This window comes from Budorcas taxicolor, chromosome 8, assembly GCF_023091745.1.
Source record: "Budorcas taxicolor isolate Tak-1 chromosome 8, Takin1.1, whole genome shotgun sequence".
In the NCBI taxonomy this organism is placed as follows: Eukaryota; Metazoa; Chordata; class Mammalia; order Artiodactyla; family Bovidae; genus Budorcas; species Budorcas taxicolor.
In genome coordinates, this window is record NC_068917.1 from 81,408,475 (window position 1) to 81,430,586 (window position 22,112).

Consider the following 22,112-nt stretch of genomic DNA (forward strand, 5'->3'; position numbering starts at 1 on the left):
ACAGGATAGGACATCGTATTTGATTTTCATGGTTCAATCAGAGAAGAATGGTCATTTTTGCAAAGAGCATTTGAAGACTTAATAAATTCCAAGCACTTCTCTCTATTGTGTGACACTCAAATTCATTTCCTCTGAATGACTGCACCGTGTCATCTTGCTCAGCCTTCCTCCTGCCAGATCTTTACACGCTTCACTCCACCAGTCCCTCGTCTGTCTCTGGCTTTAAGTGTAATTCACGCAGCTGCTCTATGTCACTTTCAAGTTTGCATAAACTTCTATATCTTATTGAAGGTTTGCAACCAGTCCATTCTGAAGGAGATCTGCCCTGGGGTTTCTTTGGAAGGAATGATGCTAAAGCTGAAACTCCAGTACTTTGGCCACCTCATGCGAAGAGTCAGCTCATTGGAAAAGACTCTGATGCTGGGAAGGATTGGGGTCAGGAGGAGAAGGGAACGACAGAGGATGAGATGGCTGGATGGCATCACTGACCTGATGGACGTGAGTCTGAGTGAACTCCGGGAGTTGGTGACGGACAGGGAGGCCTGGCGTGCTGCGATTCGTGGGGTCACAAAGAATCGGACACAACTGAGAGACTGAACTGAACTGAACTGAACTGAATTGATTTTATTAATTATTGTAATAGGTGAAGATAACTATAAGTGTCAAGAAGGGAAGATGTCTTAGTAGGAACTAATTTTACCAATGTTTATACAATCTGGGGGCTTCCTGGTGGCTCAGACAGTAAAGGATCTGCCTGCAATGCTGGAGACCCAGGTTCAGTCCCTGGCTTGGGAAGATCCCCTGGAGAAGGGCATGACAAGCCACTCCAGTATTCTTGCCTGGAGAATCCCATGGACAGAGGAGCCTGCTGGGCTACAGTCCATGGGGTCACAAAGAGTCCAACATGACTGAGCGATTAACACTTCACTTCACACAATTTTTGAATAGATGTGTACTTCAACCACTTTTGATTCCCTCTACTGCCTCGTAACTACAGAGACCAGCATAATGAATGTTCAGATAGCAGGGACCACGATACCTCCATTTCTTAATTTACCAACTTTGGACAATGTCCGCCCACATTCCCACTGTGAAAAATGGGAAATTACTCCCCACAAGAGTTGGACAATCCCCTCCAAGGCAACAGAAATTAAACTTAATTCAGATCATGTCTCTAGATCTGTTCTGTGATCAGTTTCATGGGGAAACTGAAGTGATCAACTGCCAAAAACACATATCCATGTGCAGCAGAAAAAAACATCTTTGATGTAACAATCTATTATAAAAATAGGCGCTAACGTCAATGGTAATTTTCAAACCAAAGTACCTGTCCTGTAAAGTGAAATCTAAATCTAAAATCTAAACAAGAGTATCCTCAGGGGCAGCAGTTTCCAAACCTGATAACACATCCCAAGCACCTGAGAGCCTGACTCCCCAGCCTCACTAGTGGCCTCTAGGAGCAGAGCTAGGGACCTGGGCTTTTCGTCAGGAACCCCAGGTTTGTGATCCTTCTAGAGTCACTGCAGCCCAGGGCCTCACAAGGGCACTTCAGCACAACTTCTCTAGAGGCGGCCAGTTACCCTGACTAAGCCAGAGGCACACAAGTGGGAGGAGGAGTGGGGAGAGCGGGGGAAAGCCAGTCCACGTGCACCTCACGCTGCTAGTGCCGCGGCAGGCTCCCCACACGCGCTGTCCTCTTGCTTCCCCACAGCACTGCCACCAAGCATTAATATTCCCATTTCACAGATAGAAAAGCTGAAGCTCAGAGAGGCCAGGCAAATTATTCAGGCCATTTAGCTTAAAAATGGGAAAGTCAAGATTTGAACCCACGTAACTTGATTTTGTAAGACCATTTCTAGAGGCCGGGTGGAGAAGAGGGTGTGATGGCATTGAATGGGGTTCCCTCAAACTTCACATAGTAAAGTCCTAACCCTCAGCACCTCAGTATATGACTATCCTTGGAAATAAGAAATTTCAAAAGGTATACCCAAGGTTAAATGAGGTCTTATGGGTGGGCCCCCATCCAGTAGGATCAGTGTCTTCGTAAGAAGAGAGGGACACCAGATATGCAGCAGTACAGAGGGAAGAGCTGTGATGGGCACAGGGAAAAGATGGCATCTTCAGGCTCAGGAGAAACCAAACCCGCAGCACCTTGACCTTGGACTTCCAACTTCCAGCTAAAGGTCTGTTGTTTGAGCCAGCAGGTATGAGGGACTGTGCTATGGTAGAGAAGGAAATGACAACCCACCCCACTATTCTTGCCTGGAGAATTCCATGGACAGAAGAGCCTGCAAGGCTACCGTCCATGGGGTCACAAAAGTCAGACACGACTGAGTAACTAACAACAACTGTGTTATGCTGGCCCTGGCAAACTAACACAGAGTAAAGCGGAAAATGAAAGGAGGAAGAAGATAAGGGGAGGGAAAATAAAAGAAAGGGAAGAGAACGAGTAGGAAGAAAGCACTCGTTTCCGGTGGCACTTGGGGTTTGAGGGAGGGGCTTGCTTATCATAAATCTGTGGAAGAGCAGCAAACAAAACGTGGAGGAAACCTCTTAACCACTGACAGCAAGGTCTGTAGAATGAGCTCTCTACATACATCCCCGTTGATCCTGAGCATCAGTGGGCCCCCATCAAGGGATGACCTCCGCTGCCCTGCCTCCTGCATTCCACATGACAGGATGCCCCAAACAAAGGCATCAAGAGGAAGTGGTGCTGAATTCTGACTAAACAGTTGGATTCTGTTTTTCAAATGGGTTTTCAAATTCATCACAGAAGGATGATTCAGATCTGTGTTTTTCCTAACTTTGCAGCCCTGTGTTTTCCCCACTCTGACCGCTGCTAGTTCTGACTTCAAAGGTCCAGAGAGGTTTAAAGAAGCGAATTGAAGACAAGCAGCTTTGTCTCCATCAAAAGTGGACTGTACAAAGCAGCCGCAGCCCTCCATAGAGAATGTGTTGATTGCTGCGTGTTCACGGTTAACAGCATGTCAGCTGGGGAGGCGTCCACCCTGGGGCTGCTGAGGCACCTGCCGAGGTGTGTTCACAGCAGATGCTTCGATCTTGCTTTAATGTCATCTAATCATTAGAGGAAATGGAGCTTGAAAGAGATTCTGTCTGAGAATGCAAAGGGCTGAGTACCTCACACTAGTAGCTGAGAAAGCAGGGTCTTCAAAGATGTGATAAATTCATGACCACGGGGAAGTGTTGTTAGTGCTAGAAGGGAGGGAGGGTTTTGGTTTGTTGTTGTTTTTCTTTTTTTTGCTGTGCGTTAGAGATTCCAAGAAAATAGAACAGTTTGTTTGTTTTGTCATTTAAAAAATAGGAATTTATTCCTCACAGTTCGAAAGCTGGAAGCCCAAGATCAGGGAGCCAGTATGGCCAGATCTGGCAAGATCTACAAACCTCTTTGGATTTGTAGGTGGCCAGCTTCTCATGTGTCCTCTCATGGTGGAAGGAGCCAGGGAGCTCTGTGAGGTCTCTTATGAGAGCACTGGAAGAGGGCTCCCCCCTCATAACTTAGTTCAGTTCAGTTCAGTTCAGTTGCTCAGTCATGTCCGACTCTTTGGGACCTCATGAATCGCAGCACGCCGGGCCTCCCTGTCCAACACCAACTCCCAGAGTTCACCCAGACTCACATAACTTAATCACCTCCCAAAGGGCAACCAATTCATTGAGGGGTTAGGATTTCAATATATGAATTGGGAGTGGAGGGGACACAGTCACATCATAGCACAAGGTGACCAGGGAAGACTCCTGGGAGATGTTTGAGCTGAGACTTTCAATGAAGTGGGACTTCTGTGGTTGCTGGTTATAGATACCTATCTATAGGTATAGATACCTATACCTGCTGGTTATAGATACCTGACTATAGATATCTATAGATACCTATAGATACCCATAGATAACTCAGAGTGACAGGCACACAGACTCCAAAAGAATTTATTGACTTGTCTTATTTCAGAAAGTCGCAGGTAGCTGGGTTCAGGCCACAGCTGAACTTGAGACAAAGTCCTTAGTTGTGTTAGTTTGTGTTTGGCTCTGACTATACCTTTCCCGTCTGAGAACCAGGAAAGCAGCCATGCCCTCCTCCTTCCTTGATTTCAGAGAGGGTTGTGTTGGAAGGAAAACAGCATGAGTTGCCTGTACCCCACTCACCTTTGGTTTCCCTTAACCGTGGCATCTGTGGGAGGGTGCCTGCCTGCGGGAGCCTCTAAAATATACCCCAAAACAAGGACATCAGTGCACATAGCTGTTTAGGGGGCGATGCCACCTGATGCTAAGAGATGACTCATTTGAAAAGACCCTGATGCTGGGAAAGATTGGGGACAGAAGGAGAAGGGGACGACAGAGGATGAGATGGCTGGATGGCATCACCAACTCAATGGACATGAGTTTGGGTGAACTCTGGGAATTGGTGATGGACAGGGACATTAAACTCTGGCGTGCTGCGATTCATGGGGTTGCAAAGAATAGGACACAACTGAGCAACTGAACTGAACTGAACTGAACTGTCAGGAGGAAGTGAAGGAGGGGAGGAAATGGGCAGGTTAGCAATGTGGGTGACAGGAACTCAGGCCTGCCGAGAAGTTCTGGGAGATGGTGTGGGATGCCTCTGAGATATCCCAGTGGAGAGGGATGTTTATCTAGCAGTTGCACCCATCCCTGGTTGAGGGCTGCTCCTGGGAACAACAGCAGCCCAGGACTTCATCCTGCCCTGTGAGCTGGCCACGGGGCCCCAGAGGCCAGAGGGAGGCAGAGGCCACATGCGCTTGCAGTTGGAAGGGGGTTTCCTATGGGCTTGAGAATCATGAAGGCTGGAGGGACTGAGATGGGACACCACAGTCTCTGCCACGGGTGTTATTCTAAGTAAAGAGAGAGAGGTGTTGCTTTTAAGGACAACAGGAAAGAAGAGAATTCCTAGGAATGAAGGGGTCACAAAGACTGGCAACTTTCACACATAGGTTGGTCAAGACCTAAGGTTATGGGTCCCAGAGGGGTGAAAGGACTGGACAGGCCATCCTGGGTTTGTCTTCCACACTTGGATCCTAGGAATTGCTCCTATCACTGGGGTTTGGCCTCCTAGTGTGAACTTCACAACTGCCAATCAGAAGAAATGCCCAACAAATCTTCAAGGACACTTAACCAATCAGAATAGATATCCAACAAGTTAGAACTGACTTTCAACAGTCAGAACCAACAATGGTCATTAACAACGGGTTGATTCAGGAGGATATTTCTAGCTGTAGGGAAACACAAACCTAAACACAGGCTTGAGGTCAGTGAGGTCTGAGTGTCAATTCCCTGTCTTCTCTGTCTGCATCCTTTCTCTCCTTTCTATTCTCTCTCTTTCAGCAACCCAATAGCTTCATGTGGCCCAGTGTTCTTAGCTTCAGAATTATCATTCAAGAAATAATCACTTATCAGTCATTTACACTATCGTCTGAATTTAAGACACTAGCGCATCTGAACAGTGAGCTTCATCTTGACCATGGAAAAAAAGGTAGAATCTACATTAAAGACACAGCCACAACAGAGGGATTTCCCCAGAAACGGCCTCATGGTGACAGCCCACAAGGGTAGGCTAAAATCAGGCCAATCTTACTTTAGTGTTTTTAGGGAGATGGTGGCCTGCCGGTCTTCGCAGACTTGTCACAGGTACTGGGTCTTGTGTCCCTCAAATATCAAAGTCTAATGACATTCTAGGTTACCAACACAGCTCTTCCTACTGCCCTACCCACACATAGCAGTCTCATTAGAAACCAGCTCTGTGTTTTATTACTCCAATACATGGTGAGAAGCCTCAAGTCTGTTTTAAAAAGAAAGTCTTGTGCCAAGGACAAGATGATACCAGCCAGGCTCCAAAAAACACCGTGCGTGTGCTCTCAGTTATCTAGGATTAAGGCTGGCTGAGGAAAGGTGAGGAATAGCTCCTGTCTATTCCTCCACAGCCAGACATCCTGGAATGTGAAGTCAAGTGGGCTTTAGGAAGCATCACTACGAACAAAACTAGTGAAGGTGATGGAATTCCAGTTGAGCTGTTTCAAATCCTGAAAGATGATGCTGTGAAAGTGCTGCACTCAAGTTGCCAGCAAATTTGGAAAACTCAGCAGTGGCCACAGGACTGGAAAAGGTCAGTTTTCATTCCAATCCCAAAGAAAGGCAATGCCAAAGAATGCTCAAACTACCGCACAATTGCATTCATCTCACACGCTAGTAAAGTAATGCTCAGAATTCTCCAAGCCAGGCGTCAGCAATATGTGAACCATGAACTTCCAGATGTTCAAGCTGGTTTTAGAAAAGGCAGAGGAACCAGAGATCAAATTGCCAACATCCAATGGATCATCAAAAAAGCAAGAGAGTTCCAGAAAAACATCTATTTCTGCTTTATTGACTATGCCAAAGCCTTTGACTGTGTGGATCACAAGAAACTGTGGAAAATTCTGAAAGAGATGGCAATACCAGACCACCTGACCTGCCTCTTGAGAAATCTATATGCAGGTCAGGAAGCAACAGTTAGAACTGGACATGGAACAACAGACTGGTTCCAAATAGGAAAAGGAGTACGTCAAGGCTGTATATTGTCACCGTGCTTATTTAACTTATATGCAGAGTACATCACAAGAAACGCTGGGCTGGAAGAAACACAAGCTGGAATCAAGATTGCCAGGAGAAATATCAATAACCTCATATATGCAGATGACACTACCCGTATAGCAGAAAGTGAAGAGGAACTAAAAAGCCTCTTGATGAAAGTGAAAAAGGAGAGTGAAAAAGTTGGCTTAAAGCTCAACATTCAGAAAACTAAATTATGGCATCTGGTCCCATCACTTCATGAGAAATAGATGGGGAAACAGTGGAAACAGTGTCAGACTTCATTTTCTTGGGCTCCAAAATCACCGCAGATGGTGACCTGCAGCCATGAAATTAAAAGACGCTTACTCCTTGGAAGGAAAGTTATGACCAACCTAGATAGCATCTTCAAAAGCAGAGACATTACTTTGCCAATAAAGGTCCATCTAGTCAAGGCTATGGTTTTTCCTGTGGTCATGTATGGATGTGAGAGTTGGACTGTGAAGAAAGCTGAGCACTGAAGAATTGATGCTTTTGAACTGTGGTGTTGGAGAAGACTCTTGAGAGTCCCTTGGACTGCAAGGAGATCCAACCAGTCCATCCTAAAGGAGATCAGTCCTGGGTGTTCATTGGAAGGACTGATGCTAAAGCTGAAACTCCAATACTTTGGCCACTTCATGTGAAGAGTTGACTCATTGGAAAAGACTTGATGCTGGGAGGGATTGGGGGCAGGAGGAGAAGGGGACGACAGAGGATGAGATGGCTGGATGGCATCACCGACTCAATGGACGTGAGTTTGAGTGAACTCCGGGAGTTGGTGATGGACAGGGAGGCCTGGCGTGCTGCAATTCATGGGTTCACAAAGAGTTGGACACGACTGAGCAACTGAACTGAACTGAATTCTTCCACAGCAGCATCAGGCCCCACCTGACTGTCCTCAGAGCCACAACTCACCTGAGATTGGACATCTCAACCACTCCACAAAGCTTAGGCAAGCTTCTCCACCCTGTCTTCCAGCCACTTCTCAACACGCTGTCCTGGATTTTGCTACTTTTTTTTTTTTCTGAATGCACAGCTGGAAGAGATCCATTCCCTCCAGCTGACCTGCCCGTGGGTTCCTGCTGCTTATTCAGAAGTTCAAGGTTGAGTCTGGCTTCAAGGTCATAAAACAGCCAGTGTCATGCATCTTTCCTACAATCTTCTCCCAGGTTCAGAGTCCAGAGAACAAAGCACCCCAACCTCAGTGAGTAAAATAACAGCTCTTTAACATGCCCATTGATTCTGTGGATCCAGAACCAGACAGACACAGAGGGGCATCTTTCCTCTGCTCCGCCATGGCCTGCAGCCTCACCTGGGAAATGCAGAGGCCAGCGTGACCCAGCATTAGGAGGCTGGAGTCACTGGAACACCCAGGACTGAGCTGGGAGGACAGGACTGCTCGCCAGTGCACCCCCATGTGGCCACTCTGTGTACAGCAGCCTTTTCCCCTGCCCTGGCTGGCTGAGCTTCATACACAGATGCTCAGACACCACTGAGCGTTCAGATCCACAGGGCAGGCACTGCAGCTCCTTCTATGGCCTCAGAGTTCCTGTGATGCCACTTGCACTGCATTTTGGTGACCACATACAGGGCACTGGCCACGTGATTCAGAGGGAAGCGACTCAACTATACCACTTGACGAGGAGAAAAGCATGGAGCATGAGAGATGTTATTGGGATCACCTTTGGAAAATACTATCAACCCCATAATCCAAAGGCATTTGACACACTGGCTCCTGATCAAGCATGTCCACACTCTCCTACCCCTTGTCCCTTATCTTCACCTGTCTAAATCTGACCCATCCCCCAAGGCCCACCACAAAGTCTACCTCCTCCATGAAGCCAGCACCCCTGCCAAAAGTAAACGCTCCCTCCTCCCCACTGCCCCCATGGTAACTGTTCTTCTCTGGTGCCTACCCTCTCCTACACTGCATCCTCAGTTCCTGGACCTGCCCTGATTCATGCCTCAACCTCCCGCTAGCCCTTTTATGTCTGGGAATTGGGCTGGCCCACTGCAGATTCAAACTCCATACATTTTCCAAGAGTACACCGTGAGGGGCAAGCATAATGGGAACATCGTGTGCTGGGCGTGTGTCTGTGGACAAAATATGTCTCTGCAAAGTTTAGCAGCCTTTGAACGCAGCCCAGGGCTGGCTCAGCCCCCAGCTGGCAAGCTCTGGTGAACAAGCTGGACAAGCTGGACATTGTCATTTATATTATCCAGGCCCACATTCCCACCCATGATTCCTTTAATAAGAGTCTCTGAAACGAGGTTCCCTAACAAACACTAGACAGACATTGCCTCTGGAGCTGCATGGGGCAGGCTGGTACACAAAGCTGTTAGCTGTACAAAGTCTCAGGACCTGTTGATCCTCAGGTCAATCCGAGACATCTCGTCCATCTGGTCAATGGCACTCATGTGAAAAACTGTGGCTGCTTCATCCTCTTTTCCCCCAGCTTTATTGATGTATAATTGACAAATAAATTGTAAAATATTTAAAGGGAACTGTTATACTCCAAGCCCGTATCTCCGAACCGACCGAGAGAGCAAGTCCACCACAGTATTGCAAACGCAAGAAGGGAGTTTGTTTATTCCTAGCGCGCTAGGGCCCAAGTCTCATCCCACACAAGGGAATCTGACAAGAGTCCCGAACAAAGGAGTATGGCAGCTTATGTACAGGCAGCTCTTTGTCTCAGTTACAGGAGTAGCTGGCGTTACATGATTGGCCAGGCAGGATGAGCGCATATCCTGTCTCTTTCTGGTAAACATGACTCGGGTCCTAGAGACCGTCGTTTGGTCCCTAACATTCCCCCCCTGTCCTTAGATCATATAGAGGAATCTTCCTCTCGGTCCTGAGACACAGTTTGATATTGTTGTCGAAGCACAAACAGCTGTACTGTATTTATGCGTTCCTTTACAAAGGCTACAAGTCTATTGATAATACATGGGCCGAAGGTAAGCATTAGTAAAAGTACTAGCAGGGGTCCTAGCAAGGTGGAGATTAAGGTAGTCAGCCAAGGGGATTGTTGAAACCAAGATTCAAACCATCCCTGTTGAGCCTCACGTTCTCGTTTACATTGGGCTAGTCCTTCTCTCATTTTGGCCATAGATTCTCTAACTATTCCTGTATGATCTGCATAGAAACAGCACTCTTCTCCTAGGGTAGCACAGAGTCCCCCTTGTTGCAGAAAGAGCAGATCTAATCCCCTCCTGTTTGCTTTTTTCTGGATTGAACCTTATTCTGACTTGTGCATAATTGCAACTTTCACAGCTAAAAGTTGGATCTCCGAGGACCCTAGGGAGGGGCTTGGCGAATGAAAAATTAAGTAAATCTCGATTTCCTACTTCCCAGCGCAGAGGTCCATCATTAGGAGTAACACAATCCCAAGTTTTACAGTGAGTCTTGTGCCCCCCCACAGGTCTTCCAGTCATGTCTGGGTGCACCTGGGCATGCCCAGAACCCTTGTTCTCGGAGATAACCCCTAGCCCAAGGCACATTTACCATCGGCTTAAGGTCAAAGTACAAGTCTGGCCACCATGTGTTTGGTGGGTGTATTGCGGTAGTGGAGTTTAGCACCTCTCGTGTTAGTCCATTTTGCAGCTTTCAGGTGATTTTGACGGGTTGATGCAGGTTCACGCTGGCAACTCCGGAGCAGAGTAACTGGGTCATCCACAAGATGGCCCAGCCGAGTTGTCCTGGTCCTGTTGGCGCCTTCGAAGCTTTAGCCTCAGGGGGTTGGACGGGTGCAGAGATGCTTTCCATTTTTTCTTAGCGTCTTCCTGCTCTGCTGAAGCAGCTGGGTGTACGTGGTTGCAATGCACCCAAGGCCCGATACCATCGACCTTTAGGGCAGTTGGGGTGGTAAGAAGAACAACATAAGGACCCTTCCATTTGGGTTTTAGTGCCTTGGTTTGGTGCCTTTTGACCCATACCCAGTCTCCTGGGCCAATGTCATGTGAGGGAATAGTTCCCTTATTTTGACCCACATGTATTTTCCGGAGCAGTTTCCAGACACGAGAGTGCACCTTGCTTAAGGCCATCAAGGCCTCTTGGAATTGCCCCAACGTGGGAGGCGGTAGTTTCTTTCCTTTAAATATTGGACATACAGGGGGAGGTCTCCCATACAGAATTTCAAATGGGGTCAGATTAAGTTGATAAGGAGTATTACGCGCACGGAAGAGGGCGAAGGGAAGGAGGGTCACCCAGTCCCCGCTAGTCTCTATAGCCAATTTAGTTAAAGTTTTTTAGAGTCCGATTCATTTTTTTTACTTGCCCTGAGCTCTGTGGACTGTATTTACAATGTAACTTCTATTTAGTCCCCAGGGCTAGGGCAAGGCTCTGAACTATTTGACTCACAAAAGCAGGTCTATTATCAGAGCCGATGGTCGCTGGCAGGCCAAACCTGGGAACTATTTTTTTTTTTAATCTTTTTTGCCACTATCATCGCGGTTTCTCCCTTTGTAGGAAAAGCTTCTACCCACCCTGAGAAGGTATCCACCAACACTAACAAGTACCGGTAACCATACTTGCCTGGCCTTACCTCGGTGAAATCTATTTCCCAGTGTTGCCCTGGTCCTTCTCCCCGATACCTCAGTCCTGCATGTTGTCCTTTTCCTGGCCTCATCTGTTGACATGCCTTACAAGCATGCACTATGTTCTTTACAGTTGTCTGGTGCTGGGGAAATCGCAGGCGCGCAGTTTGAAAGAGCATCAGAGTCTTTTTTTTTTCTCAGATGAGTAGACAAGTGCAAATGCTCACATAGTTGCCGTCCCAACTGAGCAGGGAGTATCAAGTAGCCGTCTGAGTCTCAGTACCATCCATCTTTTTCTTTTTGAAGGTTGGTGTGTTTTTGGATCCAAGCAAAGTCTGTGGATGAATACTCAGAGGTTGGGGGCAGAGTTCCCATACCTGGAGGTGGAAGTCCGATCGCCAACACAGGGGTGATGAAATCTTCATCAGTTACTTTTTGAGCTGCCAGGTCTGCGGCACGATTCCCTCGTGCCGTGGAGCTGTCACCCTTCTGATGTCCAGGTACGTGTACTATTGACACAGCCTGAGGCATCTGTACAGCCTCTAAAAGTCTATGGATTTTAGGCAAGTTTTTAATTTTTTTTTTTTTTTCAGCTGTCAAAAACCCCCGTTCCCGATATATTGGGCCCTGGATGTGTACCGTGCCAAAACCATAGCGACTGTCAGTGAAAATAGTTATTTTTTTTCCTTTGGCTCTCTCTAATGCTTGAATCAGGGCAATTAACTCTGCCTTTTGTGCTGAGGTATCCGGGGGAAGGGCCTCTGCCCATATCGTCTGTCCAGAGTCATCTACTACTGTGGCTCCCGCCCGTCTCTGTCCATCTTTTACATAACTGCTGCCGTCTGTGAACCATTTTAGCTCACTGTTATCCAGTGGAGTATCGGTTAAGTCTTTTCGCATTGCTGTTACCCCGGCCAGTATCTCATCACAATCATGGAGGGGGCTATTTTTCTCCGGATTGGGCAAAAGAGTGGCCGGATTTAGAGTGCAGGGCATTTGGAAATGAATCCGTGGGGTGTCAAGTAGCAAGGCCTGGTAGTGCGTCAAGCGGGCATTAGAAATCCATTTACCTGGGGGTTGCTTTAAAACTCTCTCTATGGCATGAGGAGTGTAGACCAAGAGTCTCTGTCCATAAGTCAGTTTATCAGCATCGGGGACTAAGAGTGTGGTGGCCGCGATGATACGGAGGCAAGGTGGCCATCCGGCTGCCACTGGGTCCAGTCTCTTGGAAAGGTAAGCTACAGGTCGCTTCCATGGTCCCCATCTCTGTGTTAGTACCCCTTTTTTTATCCCCCGCTTTTCATCTACAAATAATTGGAAAGGCTTAGATGGATCAGGGAGGGCAAGGGCAGGAGCTTCTAGCAAGGCTCGCCTGAGCTCTTGGAAGGCCTCTTTTATTGGCTCAGTCCATTTCCAGTCCTTGTTTTCTTTGGTGCCTTCATATAGGGGCCTGGCCTTTTCTGCAAACCCCAAGATCCATAACCGGCAATATCCCACAGTTCCCAGAAATTCTCTCACTTGTCTAGGGTTAGCCGGCTCAGGGATCTGGAGGATGGTTTCTTTTATAGCCTGTGTTAGCCACCTCTGGCCCTGTTTTATCTTATAACCAAGGTATGTAACCTCTTGCTTGGCAATCTGGGCCTTTTTGGCACTGGCCCTGTAACCTAAAGTCCCCAAGGTTGGGAGAAGGTCACCTGTTGCCTCTTGGCACTCTTTATCTGTAGCCGCTGCCAGCATAAGGTCATCAACATATTGTAATAAAACAATGGTAGGGTGTTCAACCTGGTACTCATGGAGGTCTTCGTCCAGGGCCTCATTACATAACATGGGCGAGTTTTTGAAACCCTGTGGTAAGCGAGTCCATGTCAGCTGCACAGGGGTCTGACCACCGTCTTCCTGCCATTCGAAGGCAAAGATCTCTTGGCTTGCGGGGGCAAGAGGCAAACTGAAAAAGGCATCTTTTAAATCTAAAACAGTGTACCAAATGTAGTTTGGAGGCAAGTTGCTTAGCAATGTATAAGGGTTAGGAACCATAGGATGAATATCACTCACCCGTTTGTTGACTTTTCGTAGATCTTGAACCGGTCTAAAATCAGTTCCCCCAGGCTTTTTCATAGGCAACAGGGGAGTGTTCCATGGAGACCAGCACCTTTGCAGGACCCCAGCGTCTATGAGGCATTGTATATGAGGAGTAATTCCTTGTCGAGCCTCTTGACTCAGGGGATACTGTCGTACCCTCACCGGGGAAGCGCTGGCTTTCAGTTCCACAATGATAGGGGGCCTCTGTTTGGCCAGTCCCATTTCTGCTGTTTCAGCCCAGGCCTGAGGGCATCTTTGAACCCATGGTTGTACTTTGGGGCTTGTTGTCACTGGGGCCTCTGGCAAGTAGAGTCTGTATTCATCTTTTAATGCCAGACACAGGACCTGAAGAGGATGCCCGGTCCCATCTAAAACCGACACTTGTCCATGGTCGAAATGAATTTGGGCATTTACTTTAGACAGTAAATCTCTTCCCAACAAGGGCACTGGACACTCAGGTATCACCAGAAAAGAATGGGTTACCTGGTGAGCCCCCAAGTTCACATGCCGTTTTGTAGTCCATCCATATCGTTTAGTCCCGGTTGCTCCCTGCACCCAGCTACTTTTCTTAGACATGGGTCCATCTTTTTGGTTTAAGACTGAGTATTGGGCTCCCGTGTCCACCATGAAGCTAACCGGTTTCCCCTCCACATTTATAGTTACCCAGGACTCAGGGAGGGGCTTCGAGCCCTGACCCCCCTAGTCGCTATCCTTACCCGCGTAGAGGATATGACTGTCTGGAGAGGGAGTCTCGTTCTTGGGGTTCTTGAGCTCCTTTTTTAGATTTTTCTTGGGGCATTTATCTTTCCAATGTCCAAACTCTTTACAAAACACACATTGGTTTTTCTCAAGTTTACACCTTGTCATTTTTTCTTCAGTTTTTGAGTCCAATTTTTTTCTCTTTCTGGAACCTGTTTTTGTTTTCAACCCCAGCAAAAAAATATCTGGGCCAGCTCTTTTTGATTTTTATGGTTTTCTTCAGCTCTAAATTCTTTCTTCTCTTCTAATGCGGTCCTCTCTCTCTTCTGGGGTCTCTCTATGATTGAAAACTCTCTCGGCTGCCCTCACTAGATCTTGCAAGGATTGTTCATTTAACCTCTCTATCTTTTGTAACTTTTTTCTAATATCGAGGGCTGCTTGATTTACAAATGCTAACATAACTGCCGCTTGTGACTCATCTGCCTGTGGGTCCTTAGGGGTATACTGTCTAAAAGCTTCCATTATCCTTTCCAGGAAGGCTGCTGGGCTCTCATTTGGCTGTTGTCTCACTGGATTTATTTTGGCCAAATTAGTTGGCTTTCTGGCGGCCCCTCTAAGGCCAGCCATGAGAGTCTGACGGTACACTCGGAGACGCTCCTTACCTTCAGCGCGTTTGAAGTCCCAGTTGGGTCGCACCAAGGGGAACCCCTCCTCAATGAGGTTAGGCTGTATTGTGGGCCTCCCATCCACCCCGGCACATTTTTCCGGGCTTCTGACAGGATCCGTTCGTGCTCCTCTGTAGTAAAAAGTACCTGTAACAGTTGCTGACAATCATCCCAAGTGGGATTGTGAGTAAACAGGATAGACTCTAAAAGATCAATAAGACCCTGCGGTTTTTCAGAGAAGGAGGGAGTCTGGGTTTTTTAATTGTACAAATCACTAGTGGAGAAGGGCCAATACTGATATGTCCGTTCTCCACCCTCTCTGGCTGGCCCCGCCCGGACCGGAAATGCATGAATGGTGGAGGAGGGAACCTCCGGGTCTTCTTCCACTACGCCGGCCATTTTTTTTTTTTTTTTTTGCCTTTCTCTGAGTTCCCTAGGCGGGGCCCCTTTTTCTGGGAGGAGCTGAAGGCTTGGTTCTCTTTTTGGCTTCTCCTGATGAAACCTGTGGAACCTGTGGAAGCAAGGGCGAGGAAGAGGGAAGGGAAGTGAGGGGCTGAAAAACAAAAGGTTTTAGCCAGGCCAGGGGGTTTTCCACCAGGTCCTGTCAGACCAAAATGTATGGAGTTTGGTCTGGCTGGGTGTCCTGAAGGGTGTCTCTGACCGCTTGAATAGTAGGCAGGCTGAAGTTGCCTTCTTGTGGCCAGCTGACATCAAAAGCAGGCCACTCGGCAGAACAAAAAGTTACTAACTTGCTTTTTTTCACCAGCAATGATAGATTCTGTGCTCTAGACTTGAAATCAGAGTAGTGGTTAATCATAAGAGATAAAGGAGTAGAAGTTGTTTGTCCCATGATCACAGAAAAGTACACTGGGAGCCAACAGAGCACACAAAGGGCAATGCAGACACCACAAATAGACAAACAGATAACAAATGCAAGGTGGCCACCGACAATGCACTCAATCTTACCTGCAGGATGTTCACAGAGCCAGCCGCCTCCCCATCACGAAACTGGGCCCCGGCCTTACGCTGACTTAATCCAGTAACCAGAGCCAGCTGCCTCCCCAGCACGAAACCAGGCCCTGGCCTTATGCTGACTTAATCCAGTAACCAGAGCCAGCTGCCTCCCCAGCACGAAACCAGGCCCCGGCCTTACGCTGACTTGCCTCTGCACTTTACAGCCAGATGCCTCCCCAGTACGATACCGGGCCTCAGACTTAATCTGGGCTTCTGCAACGTTAGCACCGGTGCTCAGAGCTCTTATCTCCTAAACGAGGTTACTCCCTTCTACCAGGAGAGTTGTCCTCTCCGGCGGGACGGAGATCCCGGACAAGCCCCCAGATGTTATGCTCCGAGCCCGTATCTCCAAACCGACCGAGAGAGCAAGTCCACCACAGTATTGCAAACGCAAGAAGGGAGTTTGTTTATTCCTAGCGCGCTAGGGCCCAAGTCTCATCCCACACAAGGGAATCTGACAAGAGTCCCGAACAAAGGAGTATGGCGGCTTATATACAGGCAGTTCTTTGTCTCAGTTACAGGAGTAGCTGGCGTTACATGATTGGCCAGGCAGGATGAGCGCATATCCTGTCTCTTTCTGGTAAACATGACTCAGGTCCTAGAGACCATCGTTTGGTCCCTAACAGGTACATCATGATGATCTGATATGCATGGTGAAATGGTTCCTCCCATGCAGTTAATTTGCTGCATCTTCTCAATCAATTCCTGCAATTTACACCTATGGGCTAAATCCAGCCCATTGTCTGCATTAGTAAGTAGTCTTACTGGAACACGGCCATCCCATTCATTGCATTTGTCCATGGCTTCTTTTCCACCACAGCGACAGAGTGGAATGCTGTGACATGGATCATGTGTCCCACGAAGCCGAAAATATTTCCTATCTGGCCCTTTACAGAAAAATTTGCCCAGCCCTGCTCTAAAGCTTCCCGGACGCCATCACCACCCCCCCAGCTGGCGTGTCCCACTTTCCACTCCACTCAACCAGGACTTCAAAGAGCAAGGGGAAGACTCCAGAAAGCCCACAAGAGACAGTCCCACATAATGGATCAAAGGCATAGCAGGAAAGAGACTCCTGGGACTATCAGCCGCCCCCAGCTTCTGCTCTTCCTGCCTCCCTCGTAGAGGTGGGCAAGCTCCCTTCCCCCGCTTTAGTACTAAAGGAAAACCCAGGAAAACAGCACAAAAGAAGGTTGGGGTACATCAAGAGCTCAGGGGTGAACCTGTCTACACCTGGAGGGCCGTGCTGCTGATGAAAGGAAAGTCCAGCTCCAGTCAACCAAGCGACAGCTGCCCTCACACTCAGCGCCCACAGTCCCCTTCCACTGGACAGGGGCACTGTGGCTGACTGCTGGTAAAAGCTAGAGCTTCACAAAAGATTCATGTCCAGCATAGAAGATTCTGGTTCTCCTGGGTCCTTTCTCATCTCAAATCACAATTATCACCGTTGTCCCAGGACCCCTCCCCATTCTTACTCACCACGTTGAACCACCTACCAGGAAAGTCTCCACAGAGGGACACTCTATTCTCACCAGCTGCAGAAGACAGATGGAGACCCTCCCCTAAGCCCAGGGAACAGAGGCTCTCCTTCTCAGGAACCAACATAGAGCCTTTTCCTTGAGGAAGGAAGATTCCCGAATTCTAGCCCCTATGGCTTTCAAAATAATGAGTTCCAAGAGTGAATCTATCACTTCCCAGCTTTGTAACCTCAAGCAAAAGACTGAAATCTCCTGAGCCTCATTTTCCTTTACTGGACAAGGGATGGTTAAATGATATATATGAGGCTCTTGGTGCACAGGATGAATGAGGACTTTGAACAAGCAGTGGCACGTTTGTAACAGGGTAAGTTTTCTTCCCACACAGCACCTGTGGGGAATATCCTTGTTTTCTCCATTTCATCCCATTTCACCCAATTTGTCCTTATTTTTCCCCCATAGAAATGAGGGGAAATTTTCTTTCCCTTTTTATTCCATTTTCAGTGTAATAAAGAATAGGGGATACACTTGTAAATTAAATTTCAATGTGCTTAATTATATTGTGTTAAAATTACTATACTATATTGAAATCACACTATATTAAAACTTGGTAGGACAATCCTATACCCCTGCTTCCTTTCTTTCTTACCCCAGACCAAAATTAGTTCCCATATATGGAGCCAAATTTATTTATGAATAGATGTATGTGTACTTGCTTTGTATAACTATTAAAATATTAGGCTTGAATGTCCAAGACCAGGATTCAAGTCTTGATTTTACCACAAGAATTTGTATAACCTTCAGAGAGCCATTTGACCTCTATGTGCCTCAGTTTACCCATCTGCAACATAAAAGACTTGGGCTAGATTCTCTTACTTTCTTGTTGTATTATAGGATACAAATGTGAGAAAGGGGTTTGAACAAAAGGATCAGAAGACCCTTCTCATTTGGAGCCAATAAGTCATTGCTGAGTCAAAGCTGGCAACCTCCCAGAAATTAGAAACCAGTTTTTTTGGCCAATGATAGAATTTTTTTCATTTTTTATTGAAGTATAGCTGATTTACAATGTTGTGTTAGTTTCAGGTATACAGCAAACTGATTTAGTTATACAGACATATATACCTACTTTTTTCAGAGTCTTTTCCCTTTCAGGTGATTACAAAATATTGGAGTATAGTTTCCTGTTTTATACAATAGATCCTTGTTAGTTATTTATTTTATATATAGTAGTGTGTGTCTCGGAGAAGGCGATGGCACCCCACTCCAGTACTCTTGCCTGGAAAATCCCATGGACGGAGGAGCCTGGTAGGCTGCAGTCCATGGGGTTGCGAAGAATTGGACACGACTGAGCGACTTCACTTTCACTTTTCACTTTCATGCATTGGAGAAGGAAATGGCAACCCACTCTAGTGTTCTTGCCTGGAGAATCCCAGGGACGGCGAAGCCTGGTGGGCTGCCGTCTATGGGGTCGCACAGAGTCGGACACGACTGAAGCGACTTAGCAGCAGCAGCAGCAGCAGCCCTTGGTTTGCATAAGGAAGTAGCAAAATAAGGGATTATTCTAAATGCATCCTCAAAGTCATCTTCAGCCACTTCCAGAAACCACTGGACAGGATAGGGTTAGTTCTCAGTCCCAGTAATAGGTCTAGGCCAAGAGCCCAAGTCTTTGGTCCAGGACCCCAGGGGCCCTGCTCCCTCTTCAGAGAATTGTCATCTCTTGGGAGCATGTCAGGAAGCCATGGGGGAGTTTAGTGGCAGTGGTGAGTGGCCTCAGTAGCCAGGCCAGGAATTCTGCTGCTTTCCCCGCTGCATCAGCTCACCCCTCGGCTGTGGGCGACAGCCCAGCACCCACTACACCCACGGCTCTACTCACTGCCCTCACCTTTACTGCAGTCTCCCAGCCAGGGAAGCCAAGCCTAACCCCAAGTAAGGCCCTTCTCTCGGGCCTCTCTGGAGCCCTCCTCCCTCCCATCTGTTTTTCACATTCCTCATCAGTGATATCTGGATTTCATAAATGATCTGGCCACCCGGTGTTTAAAACATCTCCTGGGAGCTTGAAATTCACTCTATGGTACTATGACATTCAAAGACAGCCTACTCTTGCCAGCATTATTTTTATGTCATAGATGCCTTCCCCACATGCACGCACACACACACACACACACACACACAGTCAGAAACATACACACACACACAGTCAGAAACATACACACACAAAGCCACATTCATACGCACACACAAATACATTCTACACACATTCACACACACACACAAACACACATTCTCACACACACACACACACAAAGTCAGAAACATACACACACAAACCCACATTCATACACACACACAAATACATTCTACACACATTCACACACACACACACATTCTCACACACACACACTCCGACTCACCATTTGCTGAATAAGTCCTCTTTGAACTCGCACAACATTGTTCTGCAAATCTGGACTTTAAGACACCATCAGTCAGTGGTGGCCCCCTCTTCTTGTTCCATCTCCTCTGTGATGCAACTGTCTTGCTGGATTGTAAATTATCTGTTTGTATGTCCTTTTTCATCCAAACAGAAATCTCTGAAGGAGTAAGGGCTGGCAGGTCTGTGATTGGAGCATCACCGGTCTCTCATAGCAAGTTTGCTAAGCCTATACCTCAGGTAGGGATCTGAAGAACAGATACCTGCTCAAGCATTATCTCCACTATTGACATAACTCACCCTGATCCCCTTTCATTAGCACCCACCATGTCATCTGCCCCATTTGGGGTAAATGCAGTCCTACTAACATTTTCTAGAAATCTCCATGTCCTTTTTTTGCAGATCTGTGTTAAAGAGAAGCTTCTCTGCATTCACTCTCATCCATGTGGCATACAGATGAGCAAAAATCACTCTGTACACTACAGGAACTTAAGTCATCCCAGTCCAAGTGGACAACATAACCCAGTCCCCAAATGTATACAAAGAAATTATTCCTCTCTTTTGGCGGCAAAAGTCATTGTCAGCCATCCATAACGTCCTTAATTAGACAAATTTCCTCAGTGAGATTTTTTTCTTACCTTTCATTCTCTCTTTCCCTCTTTTTCTCTTTTTTCAACACACTTTGTTATTTAGAGCAGTTTTGAGTTCACAACAAAATTTATAAAAAGGCACGGAGATGTCCCACATACTCCTGCCTTCCTCAAGCTCCCAGATTATCAACACCCCTAAACAGGGTGGAGTGTTGACATAGGATTCTCACCACAGTCTGCAGTTTCACTAGGTTTCATCCTTAGTGTTGGACCTTCTGTGGGTTTGGATAAATGTATAATGGCATATATTAGTCATTGTAGTATCACACAGAGTGGTTTCATTATCCCACACTCTGCTTACTCATCCCTCCCTCCCCTTAACTACCAGCATCCACTGATTTTTTATTGTTTCCATAGTTCTGCCCTTTCCAGAATGTCATGTAGTTGGAATCATACAATATATGCCTCTTTCAGACAGGCTTCTTTCACTTACTAATATGCATTTAAGTTTCCTTTATGTCTCTTCATGGCTTGATATCTTACTTCTTTTTAGTGCTGAATAATATTCCAATTCCTGGTTGTACAACAGATTATTTATGCCTTCATCTGCTGAAGGGCAGGTTGGTTGTTTCCAAGTTTGGGTAATTATAAATAAAGATGCTATAAATATGCACATACAGGTTTTTGTGTAGACATAGATTTTCAGCTCCATGGGATAAATGCCCAAAATCATGATCACAGGATCTTATGGAAAGAATATATTGGTCTTGTAAGAAAACACCAAACTGTATTTCAAAGCAACAGTACCATTTTGCATTCCCACTGACAGTGAAAGAAATCTCCTCTTGCTCCACATCTTCATCAGCATTTGGTTTTGTCAGTGCTTTGCATTTTGCCCATTCTAATAGATATCTTTTTGCCAACAAAGGTCCATCTAGTCAAGGCTATGGTTTTTCCAGTAGTCGTGTATGGATGTGGGAGTTGGACTATAAAGAAAGCTGAACACTGAAGAATTGATGCTTTTGAACTGTGCTGAAGAAGACTCTTGAGAGTCCCTTGGACAGCAAGGAGATCAAATCAATCAATCATAAAGGAAATCAATGCTGAATATTCACTGCAAGGACTGATGCTGAAGCTGAAGCTTCAACACTTTGGCGACCTGACGCAAAGAGCCAACTCATTGGCAAAGGCCCTGATGCTGGGAAAGATTGAGGGCAGGAGGGGAAGGAGGCAACAAAGGATGAGATGGCTGGATGGCATTATCGACTCACTGGACTTGAGTTGGAGCAAACTCCAGGAGATAGCAAAGCACAGGCAGGCCTGGTGTGCTGCAGTCCATGGAGCTGAAAAGAGTCCGACACAGCTTAGCAACTGAACAACAACTATAGGTATATCATGATATTTCACTATTGTTTTTAATTTGCATTTTCCTGATGACCTATGGGGTTTACCCTGGGGCTCACATGTTAAAGAATCTGTCTGCAATGCAGGAAACCTGGGTCAGGAAGATCCCCCGGAGGTGAGAATGGTTGATGGCATATAATGTTGAACATTCTTTCATATGTTTCTTTACCTACTATATGTGTTCTTTGGTGAGGTACCTTTTAAGATATTTGGTCTATTTTTTAATTGGGCTATTTGTTTTTTTGTTGTTGAGTTTTGAATGTTTTTTATGTATATTGGATAATAGTTTTTTTAATCAGGTATCTACTTCTGCTTTATTGATTATGCCAAAGTATTTGACTGTGTCGACCACAACAAACTGTGGAAATTCTTCAAGCGATAAGAATACCAGAGCACTTTACCTGCCTCCTGAGAAATCTGTATACAAGTCAAGAAGTAACAGCTGGAATTGGACATGGAAAAACAGACTGTTTCCAAATTGGGAAAGGAGTATGTCAAGGCTGTATATTGTCACCCTCCTTAATTAACTTATATGTAGAGTACATCATGTGAAATGCTGGGCTAGATTGAAGCACAAGCTGGAGTCAAGATTGCCAGGAGAAATATCAATAACCTCAAA